This window comes from Mus caroli, unplaced genomic scaffold (genome assembly GCF_978045245.1).
Source record: "Mus caroli unplaced genomic scaffold, Mus_caroli_1 scaffold_6, whole genome shotgun sequence".
Lineage (NCBI taxonomy): Eukaryota > Metazoa > Chordata > Mammalia > Rodentia > Muridae > Mus > Mus caroli.
This window is the reverse complement of record NW_028227261.1, coordinates 118,578,760-118,595,331: the sequence shown is the minus strand read 5'-3', so window position 1 is coordinate 118,595,331 and position 16,572 is coordinate 118,578,760. Positions and strand designations below refer to the sequence as shown.

Sequence of the window (16,572 nt, the reverse complement as noted above, 5' to 3'; positions counted from 1 at the left end):
GCTTTCAGCAGGGTAGGGTTATAACCTAACTATACAATAAATGAACTATAAAATAGAAAATTATTCCCACCATTTTAAGAAGAGGCTCACTTGTTCTTGAGTCTCTGATAACTGAAGACTGAGTTGATTCTGGCAAAGTGTGAATTTTAAAAAGTATCCATCGGGAGAAGACTGTTTTTCAGCACCCAGGATAGCAACCATCAACCCCACATTGGAAGGCCTGGATATAAGATAATTCCAAATCTGATGAGGATGGATTCAGAAAACAATAGTTTAAATGCGATAACGCTGAGATCTTAAGTCTAGAACATCAGCTTAGCTGTCTGGCCGTTCTGTGTTTAAAATTATAACAATCTTCATTATTTATCAAGCTGAGATATGGTTATCAACCTTTCTCTAATAAGTAGAAAATCAACCACCCCAGTTATCTTCACCACAAAAATATGGGTGTTGAGTAAAGCAATCTAACAAACAATCTATCCTGGGTGCAAGCTCACTGAAGCTCTCTCCTCAAATTCAAAATAATTCAACCACAATTAATTAATTTACATTATACCATATTTTTTCCTTAGGTACACATCATGGGGGAAAAAGTGGAACCAACAAAAACTGCAATTCACTCTTTAAAGTGATGAGATATACTTAAAATTCCAGTCAGAAATGGTAACCTAAAAGGTAATATGGCAACTTAACAAGTACATTTCCCTTAAAACAAACTAACGAGAAATAGGATTGATGCTAATGGAACTGAGGAGGGAATTAAATAGAGTATAAAAGCTTATTCTGCTATCCCAAGCACAAAGAAATGTGGAAAACCAATCTAAGGTAATTCAGTTCATCACAAAAACACATTGTCCAATTGGAGGTACTGTGAATAATACCTTAAGGCCTGTCACAATAGATGGGAACAGTCTTTCTTTTATTCTTTTATTCTGAAGCAATCTCTTTGTGAAACTTTATTTGTATAGCTAACAATCTGAATGAGGGAGCGCTTGTGAGGATGTGTGCACAGTTATCGTTGCCAAGGAAACAGGGTCTTAATTTCTAGTGGCTGAATGCCAAGGAAAACAGGCTGCAGAGGGACAGAAGAAACTTCATGCGACTGAATTTGTTGGAAAGATTCCATGTGTTAAAAGATTCTGCTTTGGAGCTCAAAATTGGAAGATTGCAATTTTCCCCTCCCTCCTCTTATACTCTTGGATTAAATGCAATACAAATAGCAATTTGATTTTTAGTTGATGTAACAAGATGGTGATTATCATTCACAAAAATTTTTATACTTAAAATAGAAAAAAATAATGAATGCAGGTCCCTCTTCAATTCCCATGGAACTAACACATAATTATCCTTTTGACAGCTCAAACCAGTTTTGGGAGAAAGCTTACAGTTTCAATTTACAAGGTGGCTCTTGCCCAGACCTGGTATTTGTGTGCTTTGTGTGGTATTATTTAGTGGCTCACCACAGTCCTACAGTCCCCGGAACAGAAGAGACAGGAAGAAACAAAACCTCACATCATCATGTTAAAAAATATATATACAGATTTCATATTGATTTATTTAGAATTTGTCTGCTTTGATTTGTGATTTTTTGGAGGGAGGGAGGGTATGTTTACCTACAAATTTATATTTTAAATGTTATGGATGACTTTGGGGTTTTGAAGGAAAAATCAATTGTAGTCTATAAATCTGTAGCAAAAATCCTATAAAACATACTAGGAAGAAATAGGAGAAATGAGGATGAAATACAGGGGAAAGTGCCTTGGAGAAGAATGTGTGTAATGCCTCACACTGCAGAGGCATTTCCCCCCTCTAGCAGCAAACAGACTCTCCAAAGTTGACTCACCTATACCCAAACTTAAAGTAAATTTTGGATGCTGGTGAATAGCTGCAGTTTTCCTTCCGCCACACAATAGAGGCTGACCCTGAAATGGTCCCTCTCCATACTCTTACAAATGGTTTAGCCTCTTTAAAATTTAAATATGTTATCTTTGATTCTCTTTGCTCCTTTCTGCATTCTTAATCTTTGTTGAGTTTGGTTGCATTCCCATGGTACCTTCTGAGGAACAAAAGGACCTAGTCCTTTTTGTACCTGGAGCTACTGCAGCCAGTAGATAGGCAATCTAAATGGAATCAGCTGAGTCTTCCAGCAGCCAGCCACAGGACAATAGGACAGAAAAAAAAGTGTAAAATGTGTCTGTATAAGAATGCTCCACCGAGAAATACCCTATCACTTCTGAAATATATCTTCGAGAAATTGTTTTACTTGAGGAAAAAATAAAATCTCTTCTAAAGATTACCAAATAAAGGAAATCCAGATGCCTCAAAACCCAGTTTCTCCCCCTTATCCCCTAGAATTAAAATCTGTGGGAATCAGTGTGAAGATTTCAAGATGACTGAATTATATACTCAACCTCGATGTCATTAAAATAAAAATCTTACAAATGTAATACTTAATGCTTTTTTACTTTCATAAGAATGGAAAAATTTATAGAGTTGCCAAGTGTGAGTGCGTTTTAGTTATTATATATATATATATATATATATATATATATATAAAAGAAATATGGTCTTATCTGGCATCAATGGGAGCAGGGGTCCTTGGTCCTGTGAAGGCTTGATGCCCCAGTGTAGGGGAATGCCAGGGCGGTTAGGTGGGAGTGGGTGGGTGGGTGGGTGACCACCGTGATAGAAGCAGGAGAAGGGGGGAGGGGATAGGATTTTTCCAGAGGGAAAACAGGGAAAGGAGATAACATTCGAAATGTAAATAAATAAAATATCCAATAAAAAAAGAGATTTATTGTATCTTATTTTTAAATTAATGTAAAAATTGATGAAATAAATTGCTCCTTAGATGGAAAGAAATGGGTAATTTGCTAAGAAATATTGTCTCTAACACTCGAGAAAACTGTTTCCTTAAAGAGAGATTCTCCTTTACTACTGAAAGCTTACACATGGATTAACCTTCTACATCAACCAGTATCGTGTCTACAATTAATTGTCTTTAGTATATCAGAACATGGTCCAAGAATGGAACTGTGTGAGGGGAATTCTGAGAGCTTGTGAGAAAACTCCAAGGAAACAACACAGAGTCGTATGACCTCTGTTTCTTCTAAGCATGGACTTGGTCTTAGAATGTACTTTCTTACCCCTCTTGGGTATAGTAAAAAGGACAGGTTTAGTTCAGATAAACCATTGCCTTACTTCTGTAATTCAGAAATGTTTCCAAGCCTTTCCCTGAGTTCATACATAATTTGAAGTCATATGAGTTTTGATCATATGACTTTGCTTATTTCCAGACAAGGCTTGTCTTTGAGTTTATGTACAGTTTCAATTTATATGAACTTTGCTTGTGTGACCTTCCTTAACCCTCAGAATTCAAACTGTAGGACACTTTAAAGTTGGCTATTGCACAAGAAAAAAAAGGGAAGGTGGATTTTCTACACATATTATACTGATAATAGCATAGATTGTAATATCTATACAGTTCTGTCAAAAGGCAAGTAATCTAAGCATGCAGGAGATAGAAGGCAAAGCTTGCTGACAGCTCAAGGTTTGCATGTGTTGCATATGGGGCTCTAGGCATGCCTGGTTACAGAGTGAGGCTCTATCTCATAGCACAGAAAAAGAAGAAACAAGGAAATAGAGGCAAGGGAGAGAGCCAGTAGGGACAACTTTATCTTGTTTGCTTCTTTTTAAAGTTATTTTTACCTATTTAATTTAGCTATTCTTTAACTCTGTGATGCATGCAGATGTGTATGTGGTAGGTCTCACATATTGGGGCATGAACTGAAGAGGTCAGGGGCTTCTATGGGTATTTTCTAGCATTCTCCACCACATTTTTTGAGGGTCTCTCTCTCTCTCTTGTTTTGTCTAGGCTGACTGGCTGGCAAAGAACCAGGTGTCTCCAAGGCCAAGGTAACTGACCCTGCCTGACTTTTCATGGTCATTGTCATTTTAGTGTTTGAAATTAAAATATAATTACAACACTTATCAATTTCCTTGCCTCCCCCAAAACCTTCCTACATACCCCTTCTGCTCTCCTTCAAATCTGTTACCTACGCTTTCCACTCATGATAATTGCATGTATGCATGTATACAAACATATATATTCCTGAATATGATCTACTGAATCCATATACTATTACCTGTGTGTTGCTTGTCTCTTAAAAGAACTGTGTAGAAGGAATAGTGGGAGTGGTATAGTGGGTGCTGGCAATGTGAATCCAGGTCCTCTTGTTCCCACTGCAAGCTTTCTTATCCATTGAACCATCCCCAGGTTGCAGATTTGATGATTTTCATTTACCTGAGTAAACAAAGATCAAATTTACTTCTTTGCAGTGAGTTTGGTAGCAGCATCTTTGGTTGTAGTCTATTGGCTGCCTGAGAAATGGGATCACAACTAGTGCAGCTGTTAGCATTGCTCAGCAATGTTCTGGGGCATCACTTCAGCAAGATGTGTAACAAACACAAAAAAAATGGGAAAAAGAGGGGTCCATAATTTTTCTCTGGTAAACACTGTAATATTTCAATGAACTCAAGCCTCGATAGTGAGCAAATAAAGATATTTCTTCAATTAACTCAAGCCTCGATAGTGAGCAAATAAAGATATTTCTAGTAACACTACAAGAAAAGATTGTTTTAATAATAATGATGTGTACCATAAAACATGGTATTTCCCATGCTAAGAGAAGCGAACATAAAACTGAATGCTGAAAACATCATTTCAAATATCAGTGTCAGTGGAAAGTATAGAACATATACAATTTGGAGCCACATAATACAAGTCAAGTACATATATATTCTTCACCTATAACCCTGGATAGAGTAGGAGCACTGGAGAGGAAAAAGAGTATGTGTATACTCAAGCAACTCAATTATTTAAGCATCTCAATACCCAAAAAAAGCCATGGCTATGAATTTGAAAACCTTTCAAAAATAGTCCATTCTATTCGATTAAACTGGAATGAGGGACATGTGTTTTCTCCCATAATTAAAGATCACTATTGATGTGAGACATAGGTTCATCTCAGCAATATATGTTTATAAATGCAGCCATTACAGAGAATATTGTAAACAGAGCTGCTGTCTTGTAACACATATAAAAACTGTTTGATCACACTAAATTATGGTATATTTTAGGGCATTCTGGAAATAGAAGCTACGAGGAATGTCAACCAAGATGTTGAAACTAGACCCATATAGTTTCCTCCTTGTTTATATACAGTCCAAATGAGACACACCATGCAAATATTTTTAGCTGATGGCTGCAATGTCCTAGAGTACCTTTGCTGGGAAGGCAAGGTATCTGCTGTAGACTCAGCAGCATTAACATTTACAAGGCCCGAACTTCATAGAAGGGAATAAGAAATTGCAGAAAAAATTTCAAGAGGAAACAAAAAGAATGTATGAAATCCATGAAGCAAAATGGTGGCATGAATGAAAGTAAGTCTTCATTGGACGACAGCTTCCCATAGATCAACTGCTGGGAACCATTAGCTTCATATCCATTTGCAGAGGTCTCCTTCTTACATTTCACCGACAATTTTAATTGCCAGTGTACTTCTCCCATCATTTGTAATAAACTCTCTCTGGTGAAAATTGAGTACCAGTTGAACTGCATCTCTACTCCACACCAGTAGGATATTAAATTGAAAACATTCTAGTTAATCTTAACCCAGCTGATTTCGTTTTTATAATTGTATTTATCTTCATTTATTTATATGTGTATGTGCATGCTGGTATGTATATGCAAAACATGTAGGAAGCACTACCAGAAGCCAGAAGAGGGCATTGTGTCTACTTGACTGGCAGTTATAGGCAGCTGTGAGCTGCCCAATAAGGGAGTGGGAAAATGAATCTGGGTTCTCTGAGAAAGCAGTAAATACTTCTAAGTACTGTGTCACCTCTGCAGCTCCAGGTATATCTCTCCAGGCTTCATTATCACATCGTGATTTAAATATTAAGAGTCTATAAGGCCAGGCGTGGTGGTGCATGCCTTTAATCCCAGCACTTGGGAGGCAGAGGCAGGAGGATTTCTGAGTTCGAGGCCAGCCTGGTCTACAGAGTGAGTTCCAGGACAGCCAGGGCTACACAGAGAAACCCTGTCTCAAAAAACCAAAACAACTCCCCCCTCCCCAAAAGCTCACACACCTGATTTTTCATTCTGTTCCTTCATTATCATGTCTGAGTGAAGTGTTCCCGAATGTTAATAAAATATTTGAGATGATTTGACTAAAACTCTTTATTAACTGAAACCCACTAAAGGCAACCTGGAGGTGTTCAGTTACCTGTGGCTTTTACTACTTAGAGGACTTAGCTCATACACTAAGAAGTCATAGACAAGTGTCCATCAATTTAAAATGTGTGAAAACTGAGACTGGAAACCTGAGAGGTATGCAGTAGGATCTTACTCTCCTTCACAGAAAGGCTGCTCATGATTAGATCTTTACTTCATTGTGTTCCTCCTGAGGGAATTAAAGGTAAAGAACAGGAAGTAAACATGGACTTAGCCTTTCCTGTGAATGAAGATTAAATATCTCAGAGGTTCTCCACTTGTGGGTCACAGTCCCTTTAGGGGCCACATATCAGATACCCTACATTAGAGATATTTACATGATTATTCATAACAGTAGAAAAATTAGTTATAAAATAGCAACTAAATAATTTTATGGTTGTGAGTCACCACAACATGAGGAACTCTATGAAAGGGTGGCAGCATTAGGAAGGCAGAGTTCGGCTAAGTCAATGATTCACAAACCCCTGAATCCTTAAGTGGAAGGAATGAATGAAACTGAAGCTCAGGTGTGACTTTCTACATTCTTCCTTTTCATTCTGTCCATCTAGAAGAGGAAGTTAATGCTTCTATCCCTGAATTCCAGTACCATTTCACTGGTTTGCCTAGTAAAATTCTGTATAGATGGTACCCAAGTGTGATGGAATGCAGTTCTCAGAGGGCTTGCAGTGTTCCCAGTCAGGTTTGGAAAAATAAAACGATTGCATAACATACAACTACAGTATTAATAAAGAGGTGCCTGAAGGAATACCAGGCACAGTAGTCCTAGACCAGATGCCTTTGCTAATACCATGTGAAGCAGATTTGAGTATTCTCTCCTATTTAGGCCTACCCAGTATGCAAGAGTTATGTATAAATACAGAACATTGTTGTTTTAAGCCATTAAATTGTGGATTTTGGAGATTTGAAGATTGTTAGATAAAGTGTAACTGATAAAGGACTCCCAAATCCAGATCATGTCTACTGTATGGCACTGACTTTGGGGTGGACACCTTTGGCTGAGTTAAGGGATAGTAATCATGTAATTCTATATGAATGCAAAAGCAAAATTCTAAGGTTTCATCTTCTTATTCTAAAAAAAAGTGCAAAGAACACTTAACACTGTGAAGAAGGCATGATTTTTAATCTTTATTTTGTGAATAAAGAAAGGGAAAGCCAGAGACATGACATAGATGGTAGTTGTAAAATTGTAAACCTAGAATCAAAACCATGTGGCCAATTCTAAGTCAAAGTCCAGGTTCTACGTTCAGGCAAGACCTAAAGTATAAATATGTATGAAGTCCTGACCAAGGCCACATGAGGACTCTTTATTGGCATATTGTGATGCAAAGTTAAGTGCTCGACGCACCCTTTCTGCTACTGTGACGGGTCCAACCAGTGTTGACTATGAACTCAGTAGTCACACCTGGATAACAGAAGTCCTTATTGGCCATGATTGGCATGTTAATGAGTGCCACATTGGTGCTACCATCATGATATCTGTATTCAGCACCCCAACAGAGAGTCCCATGAGGGACTTCTGGGTATTCCACCACAGGATCATCTTATACAGTCATACAAGTCTAGTGAGTCCACAGACTGACCTAGTTGAATGGATTGAGTAACATTACTTTAAATCTTCCCAAATCTGTCTTCCTTAAAAGTGGATGTGACACATAAATTAAGAATGAAAAAGCAACCCCCCCCAAAGTAGTTGTATTTATTAGTGGTCCAATTTTTATGTGCAAGTTTCTATTAATCAAAATTTTAGGAAGTTAGTGTATTGGTATGTTGGGTGTTTGAAAAATTAACCCATTCAAATTCCTTTGTTTTTATATTAATCCATTATATATATTAATGGACTTGGAAAATAAGCAGAAGTGCACAAAAGAGAGACATATCTCCCCACCCTTTTTTTTAGAATGAAGAGTGACTCTAAGCAGACTGGCAGTATGACTCAGGTATGATACCTCTCTAAGCTATAACTACTTACACTGCAGTGGGCATCTATTTCAGTTGGCTTTCACCCATAAACTGCAAGGAACCACAGAGTGACCTTTCCAGGCTACTCCAGATGCTTTAGGGTCTCATGAATATATTTATCAATCTTTAGGTAAACTCTAAGGGATTTTGGCAGATCTGACATTGATTCTCATGTGCATTGGAGGATTTTTCTAGATTTAGAGTTGGGCTTCAATTCTAACCACTGGTATGAACTCTGGACCCTCTAAAATAGAGCTTAAGACTTCTCATCAGATTTTCTGTTACTTTCTGATTCAACTGTATTTATTCAGCTATGACTGTATTACTTTGGAATCAAAGAGGTTAGTCACTGCTCAGTCTAGCATCCAACTCTGTTAGCTAGGAAACTCCAGGTGTTGAAAAGTTTGTGTGGAAAGGAATGTTCGGAGGCAGTTACTAAACATTAAATTCATATTCTTCCTGATCTATATTCAAGATTTTATGACCTACTTACCATATAGACAGTGACAATTATTTTTATTTTGAGTTAGAAATATTTATAAAAATTAAGACATTGTTCTTACTTCAAGGAACTCATAATTTAGCTAGAGGAGCAGGCTGCATACATGAGCAGGCAAAACCAATAACAGCATCAGACATCATGTCACAGATATCGTTGTAAATATAATATTATTCACATTTAGGTATGGAAGGTAGAGGATATGAACATTATCTTCAGGCCATGATGACAACAATCTGGGGCAATATAACAAGGTACTGTTCCTATTAGCAGATATTATGAGACAAATGTGCATAAATCAAAGACTGAAATTTATGCTTATATATTACCATGACAGGATACCATCTACCTGTCTGTCTGTTTATCTGTCTATTTATCTGTCTACCTGTCTATCTATCTATCTATCTATCTATCTATCTATCTATCTATCTATCTATCTATCTATCTATCTCCATGTCTGTTATAGCTCTCTATGAGAGTTGCTACAACAGGCAAATGGGTAGTTGCAGTGGCCACCCGTGCACCCTTGCCCATCGATGTCTTTGCTGAGGTTTCCTCCTTAACATGTTGTGCTCTTATAAGCCCTGTCCTTATGTCTTCAGAAAGAAACAATAATTATTTGACCTATTCACAAATAACTTGGAAAGAGATATAACTGTAACTACTTCCAGAGGTTTAAGACTAAATATTTTAGAGACTCAATTTTGTAAATTCATGGAAATGGAACTTTGCCCATCTTATGTTTTATGGCATCTGTTTCCATTAGTTCAAGATTTTACTTTATTGTACTAATTATTAAAAAGTACATCTATGCTTTTAAATAAATCATCATACTCATATACATTGAGTTGTAACTTATTCTAAAACAATTGCAAGATAAAATCGCGGGACATAGTTGTCAAAGCTAAGACATAGATGTTACCGGGTTCGAGAAATGGGACTCACATAGATTCATACGGTGCTCCCTCATACTATTACATCTTTCCACTGAGGCATGGCTTAGGGAGGTATTGCAAGACAAGGAGACAGATGTTGAGAGCTATGGCTTTGGAATTAGAACCATGTCCAGTACTTCACCAGACAGTTTTCTTACCTATGATTCACTCTACTGATTTTCCTGTGGTTACATGGTTTAATGGCAAAAGAATTTGAGATAGAACTTAAATGAATAAGTAACTGCTGTATACATTTTTACTCCTTTATATCAAAGCCCATCATTTAAAAAAATTAGATGCAGACATAAGAAAACTGCAGCTGCTTTTGGTTTACATATTTTGATGTGATAAGTGCTGGGTTTAGTCTGCTGTTCAGGAAATAGAGTATGCTGTGCCGTTAAGGTCTCAGATGACTTTAAGGCTTCCCATAGAATAGTATTCTTTCAAAGGAAAAAAAGGCTGGCCTTGACCTGTTTGCTTTCAGTTGGCACTTATGGAAATACAGCAGCCACTGTGTCCTAAACTGAGACATCACATCGTGATCAGACACTCTTGCCAATCAAATGGTAATTAACACATTCATGGGAAGACTACATGAGCTGTGGGGAAGGTTGCAGCTCGTACATTTTCTTTATATATAATATGCCAGGAATAAGCACCTTAATTGTTACAAAATACAGAGAAAGGCAGAGCTAGTCTCTGCCTCATAATATCAAGCCACAAATCAGCTGACATTTCTTAAAAGGAAGATTATGTGAGCAAAATTACTAAAGAAAGCTAAGATTGTCTTACTCACAAGTAACCTTTGAAGAGATTAAGATAAAAACCAAAAAAAAAAAGAATATGAAAGACTCAGAGTTATTTTTGGAGTACTTTCCAGCTATTCAGGAAGTACCCATATATTAATAATATATTATGTATTATGCAATTACTATCAACTTGTTCTTTAAGCTCTTGGGAAATCTACTACAGCAGTGTAATAAGGAAATAGAAACTAACTGCATAGTGTCTATATTCAATGTCTGCTTCATATTCATAATTATGGATGTATATGTTTAAGATCTGATTAGATACTCATGTAGACGTGTCAGTCAAAAGAATGACATTTATATTCTGGGAGAATACTCAGAATAGCTGTTTTAAATGCCAACCAGCAACATCAGTCAGTATTTTGAATTAAACCTTTGAGGCTAAATATTCATTGCAGGTAAATGTGGATGCTGGTGAATTGTTGAAGTGTAATTTATGGTAAGTCACTGAACAGAAGTGGAATCCATGGACTCCTGAGCATAGGAGTCACAAGTGGCCATAGGTATGAGGCTCAGAGAATTCAGATGTGCTTACATGAAACATGTCCCCAGTCTGCCTCTGAGCCACTCCTCTTTGATGCCCTTTGCTGGTCTTTATGTTCCCTTTATTTAAATTGGGGTATATGTTAGTGCTTGGTCCTTGGGTCATTATTTTTCTTAAAAATCTCTTCAAATAATATATTACATTAAACATCTGTTTCAAATGCTACCTGAGATTTATTGATGCTTCAATTTATATTGCCAATCTAAAGCTATTATTCTCCTCGTATTTGACATATCTTCTCAGATACCTTTTTTATTTTACATTTTTCAACACCACAGATTCTAAAAGATCTCCCAATAATTAGATAGCATCATCATCTATCCTATTTCTCCAAATCTGAACTATGGGCTTCTTCCTGGATTGTGTTTCTTCCTTACTGACTGGCCTCCCTCCACCAAGTGCTTGCTATCTTCGGAATGTACTTCACATCTGATAAGTTATCACCTCTCCTGCCATCCGGTGGTCTTAGTCACAATCACTACAGTCAGAACTACAGTATTTCTCCTTTTTCCTTAACCAAATTCAAGGTGTTTTTTTAAAATCAATCATAATGATCATTTTTTTAAGTAAGAGATAATCCGATATAAATTTGGATGTAGAGGCTGGAAAGATAGCTTAGCTGTTAAAGAGCACTGACTGCTCTCCCAGAGAACCAAGGTTCAATTTCAAGAATCCATATGGCAGCTCACAACCATCTGCTACTTTAGTCCCAGAGGACCTCACACCTTCTGGTCTTTGTGGGCACTGCAAGCACATACACAGCTCAGAGACATACTCGTCCTGCACAGACATGCATGCAAACAAAACACTCAAACATATAAAAGATCAAATTTTAAAAATTAAGGTTAGGGTTGCAATTTTCATATACATAGTTTACCACAAATATCCTGCGATTTCTCAGAGTATAAAGAATTATCAATAAAGAATAATAGATAACAAGAGTTGCTTAATTTAGAATTTTTACAATATGAAACAGGAAAAAAAAACCTGCAATTATAGATAATAGATAGGTTTCTAAGACCTAGGTAGGTGTGAGCCATGCAGAAAAGTAATTGGAGGAGAACTGTGTTATGATGCAGAGATTGCACATTCCAGAAATCCTCACACTCTTTTAAATGTGAGGAATCCTTTGGAATGTGAAACCCCAATTCATTCCAACTCTAGCTGCAATACTTTACACAAGCTTTGTTCCAGGAAGCCTTCCACCAGAGTGCAGTTGCTAAGGTGATAGGTCTAACAGTTGTTTTAGATTAGAGAGAATGCCACAACATGTTACTGCTTTGGACTCTGAACATGAGACCAACAACTTTGCAATATTTATGACTTAAAGATGTTAAATAAATGTACTTATGTAATATTATAGGCAGCACTCAACTTATCCACATTTATGTTAAAAAGTTATATGTGTGAATTAGGTTTCTCCCGAGGAAATAATTCAGTGAGAAATAGATGTATTTACATCCCCACACATGAATTTATAAAGCATAATTGTGAATATATTTGTCTTAAAGAAATGGCTAAGAAAGGGTGGAGAGGTTTCAAGGTCTGCTCTCAAGAGGTTGGGGACCAAGAACTCAGTTCAAGTCAAACTATAAGCAGGAGCCATGATGGGTTAACTTCCAATCCAAGTGTAAAGATAAGGGCTCCCACTCTCTCTGCCTGGAGTGCTGGGATTACAGGTGCACGTCTCCACACTCAGTTTTTAATAAAATTATTTAACAGAGAAAGCTGAGTTTCATACAAGAACATTTTCCAAAGTCTGGTTGTTCTTATAGTAGACAGCAAGTTGGATGGAGGTACTGCAGACAGAGATAAGTCTTAAAGGTACACTGAGATTTTCTTTCTTCAAATATATTCTGGCACGTGTCTTAATTCTGTGAGGAAAGGGTGAAAGCTTCCTGAGAATTTGTGCAAAATAAGCTACTTCTAGTTGGAAAATTAATCAAGCGTAAGCTCTATGTTGTAGTTTTTATGTTTATTTCTTTAATTGTAAGCTTTTGAGAAATATAGAAGTCCTCTAAGACATAGTTATTTATCAAGAACTGTCTAATTATATTGTATTAAATACTTCATTAATGTTGCCGAGTTCATCCTTATAAAGACCTGGAAAGTAGCTATCATCCCTGCTTTATAGGTAAAGAAAGCTGAGCATCAGGAAAATTAGTAAGCTGCTTTAAACCATTTTAAAACTCAGAATAAAAGTGTGTAGTGACCATGTTTTGATCTTCCAAGTCAGAGTCAGAACTGTGGTCTATGCTGTCTGCTTTTCCCTAAAGATTAAAAACAAACCAGTCTTCAATTCAGTATATCTCCCTGGCCCCATTGGATTTTTTCTTTTACTTCAGCAGCATCTGCAGTAATTAGCACTCCTTCTCTCCATGAAGAGATGTAGCCAAAGACTGTATGGTATGCTTCGTTTGCATGTAGGATGCGTGGAAACAAAGATGCTTTTCCAGACAACAAGTCAATGACAAAGCTGAGGACTGAAATTTTAATTCTGTCCTTCTCATCAAATGCAGAATTGATGCGTCTTTCTTCATGAGACGATTTTTCATATTTGAATCCAAGATAAGTGATGCAGTGGGATAATGTAATTTCCTTCCATTGCCGGCAGCCTTTGATTAAAGAATTATGGTCTTGCTTTGAAAAGCTAGCATTTTTTCAGTGACACATTAAAATAATCATGAACTGCATTCCACTTCCTTTTGTAGTAGTTCTCATGTCCTTGAGCCTCTTTTAAGAACATCATATAAAAGCTTAATGATGCTAATATTAACAAGCATATAAAATGCATGCCACAGTAACTAGTCCTAAACAATTTATATAAACTCTTGCATATTCATTGAACAAACTAAAATGTATCACGTCTACACAAGATTGAAATTCCACAATGCAATACCTTTTCCTAATTTCAAAAAGCTGAGGACAAGGACAATGAGAAAAGTATCAACTCCATCTTCACAAGGTAAGGACTGTTATTTGTCTAAGAAAAAGACAGCCTATTTTTCTCTAAATGGCCAATTTCACCAAAAGTTTGTCCTTTCACTATCAGTGATCCTCAAAAGGACCTGGCTTCGCAGAGGGAGGGGTCTGTTCAGCCATGCCTGAAGCTATTTTTCAGGTTAGTTAAGTATCAAAGAACTTACAGACGCCCTGCTGAGTGTGTCATTATCTGCTACTGCAGAGGGAAGGCTATGAAGGGTCTGGACCTGAGCAAGAACTCCACTGACATCTCAGTTATTACTGAAAAGAAATCACCAGAGACAAGACTTTGGCCATTGGCAATTTGCCCTTGGCCAAAGAAACCTTAGTATCCAGCAGCTTTATACAGTTAACTAACTCAACATATATAAATCATAGTTATAAGACATATATGTATGGTGGACAGATACTGCAAGTAGAACTACATAGCAGCTCAAGCTATACGAGTGAACTCTCTTCCTTTTCAATGGATTATTCCCTTTTCCTATTATCTAATTTTGACAGCAGCTTGGTCTAAGTGGATATTAACTGAGGCACTAATAGAGGCAGCAAAGCTGGTAAGAAGAAGGTAGATTGATAATTTAAAAAGACAGAAAGAGAAGCATTTCTACAGTTCCCAATAGAAAAGACTAGATTCTTTCCTTGGCTATTATTAAATTTATATCTTCCTACTATGAGATTTAATATAAAATATAAGACATGTGATTGTCAGAATGCTTTATAGGAATTATAATATGCATCCTGATATGCATATTGAAAATCAAGAAATATGAATTGAAATATCAAGGTAAATATGACATGGAAATATACAGTAAGAATGACAAGAATAAGTAGCAGAAAAATCTATGTGTTGGTTTTTATGGAAAAGGATTAATTTCCCAAGTAATTAAAAGTTAAGGTTACTTTTTGTTGTTATAAAGGCCATTGAGTTCATTTCAAATTCTTTGACTAATCTTGTGTCTAATAAGTAGGCAGATAGTAATAACGCTGTTTACCCAAACAATGCTTCATTTCAATGTTGTCATTCCATAATATATTTCATCTAAATCTATACTTGAGAATACATTGTTTAATATAATCATGAGCCATCAACAATATGAAATTAAAATACATAATGTAAGCATAGATTTTCCTGACCCTGAACTAATAATGTTCAAATTAGCATCTGGTTGCATATCCTAATGCATAAAACCTTTGTTACTTATTTAAAATGGATGACAAAAAGGAATCCTGCTTATGAGATTAAAGAACAGTTAGTAATTACTTTTTTCCTGAGATTTAACATAATTTTTAGGATGATAAATCACACTTAAGCCACACAAGAGAGGATATCTGTAACTTCTCTGGAATGAAGATCTTAGCTGCCTGGCAAAATAGTCCACATGTTGTGACTAATAATTAAAAATTACTATTGATAATTCTAATGTGTTACACAAAGTTCCCGTTTCCTTTTCCAGAAATTCCTGTTTCTCCACTATTTCTTCCCATTGCCAAGTGTAACCTGGCTTGTGTAGATGTCACATCATATTTTTCTTGCAATGAGTATACTGGCCATGTGAGTTATTAACTGATTATGCTAGCAATCTTCTTATGATAAATCAATAGCTTTAGTTCCATTATGTACAGTATTGTTATTAAAATTCTTATTATTACAGATTTTTATATGAGCAATTCCAGTTGCACTGTCTAACTCATTGAATTTCTAGTATGGCAGGGCCAATCACGAAATTGTCCATATCCTTCCAAAGTCACCCTTGGTGAGTGACAACAGGTTAGTACCAGTCATGGATCAGTCTTGTCTATAAGAACAGTGAATTTAGGTCTTTTTTAGATTCTTCAGGTTTATGCCTTAATAGATTATTTAAAGCAATTTAAATTTGCTGCATTCATTGAATAGACCTAAAGCTCTTTTTTTTTTTTTTAAAAGGGAAATCTAAACCAAGAAGCCAAATGTGGATTGTAACCACTGCAGCTAGCCTAACACCTTAAATGGAAAAAGAAGAATTGCTACTTTGAATTTGCAGAGATATTTCACATCTTGAAATTGATAATCCCCTTTACATCAACACCTCATAAGATCATATCTTTGTAAGCAACAGAGGATCAAAGCAGCAGACTAAGTTGTTAAGAGAACACAAATGAGCAAGGAAGCCTAAACTGGTTAAAAAATAAATAGATGAGCTAGAGAATCAAATTGCACTGACTTTCAGTACAGGGTAGGTAATGGCTAAAAGGATTTTGAGTCATTTTATGTTTGAAGATAAATGCCACTGGAAAGCAGGAGATTCTTGGCATATAGAAGAAACATCTAAGTAGAAATTCCAGTGATGAAAATGAAAATATAAAACTTTTAGAGTCAAAAGCAAATATATGTATTTCTAATCTCAGAAGAGCCATTACATTTTTTATATTGTGCATAAGAGAAGGGATCAAGGCATGAGAGACATCTAAGTAGACAGCAATCTTGGCATGTAAGTCTGAACAAGTAAGGGTAACTATACCTACATGAGGAGTGTCTAGTTATGGTCCCAGTAACAGTGAAGCAAGAT

At 36.3% G+C, this 16,572-nt stretch overlaps 1 protein-coding gene across 12 annotated transcripts in view; it reads right to left on the bottom strand.

Annotated features, from left to right (window-relative positions):
• The window catches only part of Lingo2 (leucine rich repeat and Ig domain containing 2), a 1,228,899-nt gene that overhangs the window by 163,624 nt on the left and 1,048,703 nt on the right, over positions 1-16,572 (bottom strand). For all 12 annotated transcript variants that reach the window (XM_029476375.2, XM_029476378.2, XM_029476367.2 and 9 more), the window contains one exon: positions 4,146-4,303. The gene's annotated coding sequence lies outside the window, so the exon portion shown is untranslated. The remainder of the gene's footprint in view (positions 1-4,145; positions 4,304-16,572) is intronic.